This window comes from Microtus oregoni, unplaced genomic scaffold, assembly GCF_018167655.1.
Source record: "Microtus oregoni isolate MIOR12 unplaced genomic scaffold, Mior012 000024F_ref0000369, whole genome shotgun sequence".
NCBI classification, from domain to species: Eukaryota; Metazoa; Chordata; class Mammalia; order Rodentia; family Cricetidae; genus Microtus; species Microtus oregoni.
Window position 1 is genome coordinate 12,170,785 of NW_024543083.1, and position 9,206 is coordinate 12,179,990.

The window sequence follows — 9,206 nt, forward strand, 5'->3', positions numbered from 1 at the left end:
CATATACTCAGGCATTAATTCTTCTTAAGAGCGTTCTCCTTAATTTCATTGAGATGTGTGTGTGTGTGTGTGTGTGTGTGTGTGTCTTCCTTGAACTCTTGATGACATTTATGACTGTTCTTTTAAATTACATGTCCTGGAGTCCAACTTGGTGACTCTAATTGGCAAAAATTTCTATAGCACTGAAAAGTTTCAAAGAGATTTGTTTGCTGTCAATTTCAAGTTTTATAGTATTGAAATCATAAAAGACTCTGAAGCTATTTTAATTTGTAAATTTTTGTTTTGTGTCACAGGGTATGCCTTTGTGCCTTGATCATTCATGCTGTTGATTTTTTTTTTTTTTTTTGCAATAAGGTCTGGGCATGTGGACTTCTTGTGTTAGATCTGTGTCTGAAATGGACAGAAAAGGTTGAGGCAGAAGAGTGGATGTGTGGGTGGATTGGGTTTTATGTTTAAAATGGTTTGGGTGGAATTTAGTCAAGTAGGCAAAGAGGGCTGGATTGGTGTGCAGAATGTGTGTCCTGGTCTAAGCCTGGAGTGTGGGGTTACATCTGACTGGGTGGAGAAGTTAGCTATGTCATTGGAAGGGTCTGTGGGTGCTAAGTATAAAACCTGGGTCCTCTGCAGCAAAAGCAACCAGTGTTCTTAACCCCAAAGGCATATTTCTGATGGATGAAAGTCTACAGCAGAATTGATGGAAACCTGGGTTCGGAGTTCACCTAGTGATAAAGCAGACGAGGTAATTCCAGGCTCAGAGACTGAGCAAGTTACATGTTTATCTGTGCTCTATTCTTGCCCTGATCAAGGATTGCACTGTTTTGGATGTAGTTTGGTGTTCTTGACATTTCATTTTTGTATTCTTTATATATTCTAAACCCTCTGTCACATGGACAGCAGGCAAAGACTTTTCATCATTCTGTAGGCTGCTTCTTCACTCACACAGTGCACACACATTTTTTTTATTTTAATTAGGTTCCACTTGTCAGCTGTTGGTCTTCATTTTCTGTCCCTGAAAGTTGTACTGCATTTCCTGGTTCTCAACTGAGTTTTGCGCAGGGTGAGAGATAAAGCTCAAATTTTGTTTCTCTGCATGGGCTTATCCAGGTTGCCCAGAACCATTCGTCACAGATCTTTTTCCCAAAGTATAATGCTCATTTATTTGTCAAATTTTAGGCAGTTGTAGGAATGCAGAATTATATCTGGAACATTTCTGTACCATCAATCAGTGTGTCTGTTTTATGCCAGTAGATGCTGTTTTCATTCCTATAGACCTCTAAATCAGAGGTGTCAATACTTTTACAAGTATTTTTATTGTTTAGTGTTGTTTTAGTTACCCCTGGCTCTGTTGTATTTCTATATGAATTTTGAGAAATGTCTTTTTCAGTTCCTTGGAGGAATGGTGCTAGAATTTTGTTGTGGATTGTGTTGCCTCTGTAGATTGCCTTTGGTAATTAACTATTTTCACAAAACATATCCTCCCAATCCATGAGCATGGGAGTTTTGTCCATCTTCTAGTGTGTCCTATGACTCCTTTCTCTGGTGTCTGATGTGTAATATTTCACTGCTTTAGACTGATTTGTGCCTTGGGTTTTGTGTTTTGTTTTCCTTTGAGGCTATTGAGATAAGATTGTTTCTCTGGTTTTATTTCTTAGTTTTATTATTAGTATATAAGAAGACTACAGTTTTACTGTACACATTGTTAATGTATAGATGTAATGTATAATGTTTTAATACAGCACCCTATTACTTTAATCAATATGTTTCTCAGTATAGTAAGTATGATAAGGTCTTTTATATGTCGAATCATGTCACCTGTAAAGAAAGATACTTTGACTTCTTGCTTTCCTCTTTGTATTTACTTCACCCCCTTCATTCGTCCTATTTCTCAAGCCATAATCACAGACGACACCATATTGAACAGAGTGGAAAGAGTGAACACTCTTGTTCCAATTTTAGTGGAAATCCTTCAGAGTTTGTGCCACTTAGCACGATGCTGTGTGAGGTATTGTTGATCATTGTCTTTAATGTGCTGAGGAGTGCGCTCCATCCCCAGATTCCCCAGCACTGCTATCACAGAGTGACAGGGGTTTCACCCAAAGCCTTTTCTATGTGATATGCCCTACATAGACTCAAGGAGAGAAACCACATGATCATCTGATTAGATGCAGAAAGTGCACAATGAAAGAACAGAGAACACTGATAAAATATCCTACAGCTAAGAATTATTGGAAAGATAGAAATCATACAAGAAAACATGAAATAGTGTGTCTGAAGGTCAAAAGAGAATATTAGGGGGAAAAAGACAATAATCACAGTACACTGAAGACACCCTCTGATTCAAGGAGTTTGTTTTTTAAACTAAGCCCTTCCATTGTTTATTACAATGTGTCGGCAACAACACGAGGGGCAAAGGGATAGGACCCACATTTATTTGTTCTTCATGTAGATCTTTGGGGCCTGCCAGCCCTCGGGGCGTCCTTCAGTCCTGCCTTCAGCCATGTGTGCTTCAAATCTTTATCAAAAGTGACCTGCTTCCTTTACAGACGTCCTTCCCAGACTTTATGCCATAAAATTGGGGGTGGGGGAGCCACAGTCACTATATCGAGTCTGTGCAATAGGTATCGAGCAGTTAGCAAATTCTCTAATAGACTGAGGGCCACCTTCCTGAGGACCAGAAACTCCTCAACTGGGCCCCCCCTTACCAGAGAGGGAGGCAGCCTGACTTGGGTGTGCAGACTGCCAACTGTAAAGGGAATCCAAAAACAAGGCTGCAGATCACCCATGGAATAAGACCAGTAATGACTGAAACCTGCCCAGGGAATAACCATGACCAGCTGTGGAGTCAGGTATGTTGAGTTGATGAGCAGACCCCCGGTGTTCAAATAAGACACAGAAGCAGGCCAACAGCACTCAGCAACCCCTCATCTCCAAGCTCCCCATCAGCCTCTTGCTCTCAAGCGTCCACCCAGCAGACCTAACCCAATAACGGAGTTGTTTTTAAGTGTGGGATGAAAAAATAATCAATAAAAGTATCACAGAAATAAAGGAGGACCTTTATCCAAAATAAATATCTAATATCTACATATAAAGAGACCAACGAATTCTCAGGAAATTTTTAAAGGGAAAGGCTTAGTTTTCTGTTGAGGTACGTGCATCAACCTCTCCTTTAAAGACTTAGTTCCAGAGAATCCCAGAAAAAAATGGCATCAAGAACATCAGGTAAAATTTCATTCAAGTTGGGATCCATAAGAATCAATATATCAGCCACAAAAGCACAAATCAGAAGGTTTCTCAACGCAGAAGGGCTAGAACTCTTTACTCTTGTGTATCATTAGTATGGACGTATTTGATGACGTCCTTTTACCAAACTGACAGGAAAGCTAGGAAGGGTAAACACTACGTTGCATCAGAAGCCAAAAGGACTTTTATATTGTTGAATATTTTGGAGGGATGATCAGAACACTGCTCAGAATCCCCAGAATCCATGGTTTTGTTGAAATCCCCTCTGCTCATCTTCCTCTCGGGTGAAGGTTTTGAGAGAGGGCAAACTAAAGTTTTGTCTCTCCATACTCCGAGCTTCCAAAGACTCCCTGCTACAATCGGGAATTAAGTACTCTTGATTTAGAGAGTGAAAGATTTACTGCTGTTAAGTATAATAAATTCTACACATTCCTTATTATCCACCCAACATCTTATATCCTTTGAGTTTGAGAAAGTTCATTATAAAGCTTTGTGGTAGGAAAAAAATACTTGAAAGTTAGGAATGAGTCCCCGTGTTCCTGCTCCTCCAGGTCCCTGTACCTTATCTTAGAGTCTACCAGGGAGACGACTGTCTAGATTCCAAACAGACCTAGAGGTCAGGGGAAAGACCAGAGGTTGAAAAAAATTATTCTCCATTTCTCTCATTCTCTGACTCTCTCTTCAACTATTCTCCCCACCACATTTCTCATTGTAGAATTCTGGGTAGTGACGGTGATGGCAAGAACTGTTGCCGAGACTGCTCTGCTGTGTCCTGCACAGACTGAACACTAGGGTCCTCCTCAGACCAGCCTGGTTACCCTGTAGCAGCTGAGAGACAAATAAAACCCCCATCAGTGGTTCTGTGAAATTCTAAATTGCTTCTTAATAAGCTCCACCACTTTCAGATGGAATGACTAATATTGTCAGCCACACAAGATGGAGAATCATATATAAAGACACCCCTTTATATATTTATACATTTCTTAACACAGAAGGAGTAGAACTCTTCACTCTTGTATATTATTAGTATGGAAGTATTTGATGATGTCCTTTTACCAAATTGACAGAAAGGCTAAAAAGAACCAACACTGTGCTGCATTAGAAGCCAGCTGAACTCTTATACAGCAGAGTAATTAATTAATGGTCAGTTATAGGGTTCATACCTAACATGCTCAAGGTCCTCTGTTCAGTACCTACTATCGAAGACACACACAACCCCCACACACACAGAGGGAGAGAGGAGGGGACACAGACAAATAGAACATAAAGGAGATGAGCATCTTTTCCTCCCTCTGAGGGGATTTTCAGATTAGGCAACTCTTTGGATTTGTCTGTGAAGATTCCTGGATTGCCTTACTTAAAGTAGAAAGACCCAAACTAAACGTCACACTGAATAAGAAGGAGGTTGATAGTTGAGCACTAAAATGAATTGCTCTCTGCTTCCTGAGGCAGATGCATTGTGAACAGCTGCCTAAAGTGGCTGCCTCTGTGAACTTCCTGCAACGTCCGGCTTCCACGGTGGAACAGTGAGGTCAGATGAACTCTTCCTTAAGTGCCTTATCAAGGTATGTAGTCATAGCCACAGAAAAAAATAACAGAACATTAGTCATCGTATAAATACAAATAAAATCTACATTGACATTTTATCTTGCCGTAACCAATATTGTGATAGATACAGCAATATAACTTCTAGGAATAAACCAAAGGAATCCAAGTCAATAGATTACAGCATTATATGTGCTTCAGTGTTTGTTGTGGTGCTAAGTCCAATAGGTAAGATCTAGAATCAGCCAAGATGTCCATCAGTAGATAAATGAATACTGAAGTATTGCATATTAACAATAACAATAATTAAACTGTAAAGAAATACATTTAAGATATCTGTGGGTAATTATATAGAGCTGAATTCTGTCATTTGTAGTGAAGTAAGACTGGTACAAAAAGATAAATAACACGTGTTCTCTCATATTTGGAAACTATTTTATATGACACAAAGGTAGAAGAAGAGGTGTGTGATGCCTAAACTTGATTATACATCTAAAACCAGGAACCTCTATTAAACAACTGCCCCCATCAGATTGTCCTGTGGACATGTCTGTGAAAGAATTTTCTTGATTGCTAAGTGATATAGGAGGACCTAGCCCACTATGGGCAGTACCGTCACTAGGCATGTGAGTATAAACTATATAAAAACTATTGCTGAATATAAACTTGGGATCAAACAATGTTCTTCCATGATATTTTGCTTCTACCTCCTCCTTGAGTTACTATATTGGTTTCCCTGGATGATGAAGCAGAACATGCAGGAAGAATTAAAACCTTTCCTCTCCAAGTGCCTTTGGTCACAGTGTTCATCATAGCAACAAAACCCAAACTGGAGTGGTTCTACTTGGGGTAAGGACGAGGATAAGTAGAAAAGTGAGAAGAGATAGAAGACTTCAATGGGAAGTCATCACACTTTCTGCATGTGATTATATTACTAGTGGATATTATGACACACATCCCTATGACCATATATATTTATAAAGATCAGAAACCCCACCAAAATGATTTTATGTATGCCAACTGAAGCAGGTAATTTGACATTTGACTTGAAAATCAGTCTACCTACTGAGACATGAATAAAGCAAAGCAAAAGGTCAATAATAAATGTATTGCTAAAGAATTATAATCAGTGAGCACAGGATTCTTAGACCCTAGAAAGACTGGACAGAACGGCCAGAGCTCCTGAGACTCTATCCAGTGGCCCCGACTGCCCCATAAGGGCACACTTCTGAAGGTCTGCAATGGAAAATCCCAAGAACCCATGCCGTCTAGGAAGAACCAATCTTGTCTTCACACTACTAGGAGAAAGATAGAGCCAAGAAGAGAGAGTACAGCATTTTCTACCAAAGGAACAAATTTCCTTCCAGCAACCAGCATGTTTTATACAAACAAGAGGACAAGGTATGAGGCCTTTAGTGGGAACACAGATAAACACTAAGGACAAACACCTGCCGGGATCAGGCAGTTAACTGTAGTGCTAGGCCTCCTCTCCTAGACTTTCTGAGTAAATATAGACAGAGAACCTAGATGGGGCTACCTTTCCACGAAACCTTCAGAGCTTCCAGTTCTCTCTGTTCTCTGTTCCCAGGCTGCAGCTACCATGAAGATGTTCTGCCTTCTGTTGCTGACATTCGGCCTTTTCTCCCCGATGGCCAGAGGTAAACACCATCACCTGTTAGAGCAACTTCCCATGGCAACGGAAATGCAGACTAAAGAGAGTTCGAGAATACTGTTCTGTAGACCTGAGGGAGACGCAGGACAGCTTCCCTGGGTGCAGTGGCCTGCATTAATGACCTCAAAGTCTACAAACTATGCCATGGGCAGCACAGGTCTGAGCATGGCACAGATTCAGGGCTAGTCACAGGCAGCTCCAGCAGCTCCTCACCTGTCTATGTCATCAGTGTGCAGGGACTGACCTGTGAGGGAGGAATTCGGCTTCACCGCCTCAATGCTCTCCACACTGAAAACCCAGATCCCTGTCCAGAGAGAGGCATCCATCATGCCTGCTTCAGTGAAATGCCACCACTCCTCCCCCAAGGCCTTGTCAGCCAGTGTTGGGACTCACCAACTGAACTGCAGTCAGGATAAGATTTTATTGTGATATCCAAACCCATTTCCCAATGAGGAGATCTTCCCATGTACAGGAACCCTGGACTCCTCTCACAACAGAGGATGTCACTGCTATGAATCAAAACTATCGCTGGTAGGGGAGAAGCAGAGATCTTACCACAGGGACAAGAACACAGTTGAGTTTCTGCACTGTCGCACACTGTATCTTGGTCAAGTCATGTTTCTTGACCTTGTTACCTCATCTCCAAAACAGGAGTCCTTTAGGAGGAACCAGAGCTAGCAAAAATTTATGAAAACTTTTATTATTATTGTCTGCTATTTATCACTTTACCTTAGAGATGTATATTATATTTATGCCCAAGTTTTCCCCTCTGAAGGCAGGACCAAAGATAATTGTCAAGAAAACTTTTTGGGGTGCTGGTTGTGGCTCATAGGAGAGGTCGTCTTACTGAACTGAAATGTTTAGAAACTAGTAAACATCTGTGTGTGTGCTGTGGAGTGCAGTACATGCTGTTCAGTTTATCTGTATGTGTAGTGTGTGTGTGTGTGTGTGTGTGTGTGTGTGTGTGTGTGTTGGTTTCACTGAGGTAAGAGTTGTCCTTTCTTTCTAATGTTATGAAGTCAAGATAACAGTCTGGGCAGGAACAGCTACTTGCTCTTAACCAACATAAGGATATGGCTGATATCCAGGTACATGGTATCAAGATTCCTTTTATCCATCAGATAAAAGGGATAGTTTTCTCTTTTCTCCCGTTCTGATAGGATTTTAGTATCAGGCTAATGCTGCTAACTCATAAGGAATTTGGAGGTGTTCTTTGTCGTTATATTTTATGAGATAATTTGAAGAAAACTCTCTGTGTATTATTTTAGCACTTCATGTCTCCCATCTTCCGCCCTTTTCCATGTTGCTGTTTTTTTAAATAACACATTTTCTCCGCTTAGTGCTGCCCATAATCCCATCTATGCAAGGTTGTCCATTAAGTCACGCAAAGCCTACAAAAGTCTACCTACCTCCCCAGGGAAAAGTGATTTTCCCTCTTTTATCTTTCATTAACTGCCATTAACTCCTCATTTAGGTGTGGAACATGTGGGGACCCTCCCTCTTATTTGCCAGAATTATCAATTCTCCTGATCTTACTGAAGCTTTGTGCAGATAACTCTAGATCCTGTGAGTGCATGTGTGTAGTAGTCATGTCCTGTCAGGGCCCTCCTCCCACGTGTTCTACTGCGCATCCTCTGGGTCTTGCTTTGGATCCACTCCATCTTTCATGACATTCCCCGTGTGGGAGTGGCAGTTGGTAGGTGTTCATTCCATTTACAGCTGAATACTCCTGATTGCATTTTGAATAGTTATGAGTCTGCATTAGCCGCTAATCTCATTGATTGGACGCTTCTTTGAACACAGTTAAGGGTACCTCAAATCTGCAGATATAAATATTTATAAAGGATATAATAACATGACCACTTGACAAAACAGCATCCAAGGCCCTGTACTAGATGGTCATTTTGTTATCAATCTTTATACCTACAGCAGAGAAGCAAGCAAAGTCTTTGTCTGACAGTTTCTAAGAGGAACTCCTTAGTGAATGTGAAGACTGTCCTTCTAACATGCAGACACATGACACCAGGAGGTGCTGTCTCTCAGAGTGAGGATGGTCCACAGCAGGTTCTGCTCTGGCCTCCACAACAAATGCCACATCCTGGAGACCTTCGACATAAACAGTTATTTAGTTTAGTTTTACTCTTGTTTCATTTTGTTTGATTTTTGTTTGTTTGGAAACTCTTCATTTTTATTTTTCAAATTTGTACAGGTAAGAATAGGATCTAAAATTAAATAGTTTACTTAGCCCGTGTAAACCATTGATCGACAGGAAAGGGACAGATAACCAATTAAGGTGCAGGTTGTGGATCTGTCAATTTGACACTGGATTAAACGAAAACAGTCAACTTATTCCTCAACCCAGTGCTTACAAAAGTGGTTTTAAGAACAGTTCAAACTGACAAGCAAACAGGTATCTTTCCTTATCTACATGGATAACATGGAGTCTCTCTGGACCAGTGATTCTCAACCTTTCTAAGGATGCAACCATTTAATACAGATCCTCAAATTGTGGTGACTAACCCATCATAAAATTATTTCCTTTTCTACTTCCTAACCGTAATTTTGCTACTGTTCTGAATTGTGATGTAAATATCTGTGTTTCCCAGTGGTCTAAGGTGACCCCTGTGGGTGACCTCAGGCTGAGAACCGCTGCTCCACATGGAACCTGGGGTCAGGTGGCAGCCACGCTGCTGCTCTAACTTACAGCTTCGATACTCGGGTTACAGCACACAGTTCATTTCTCCTGTGT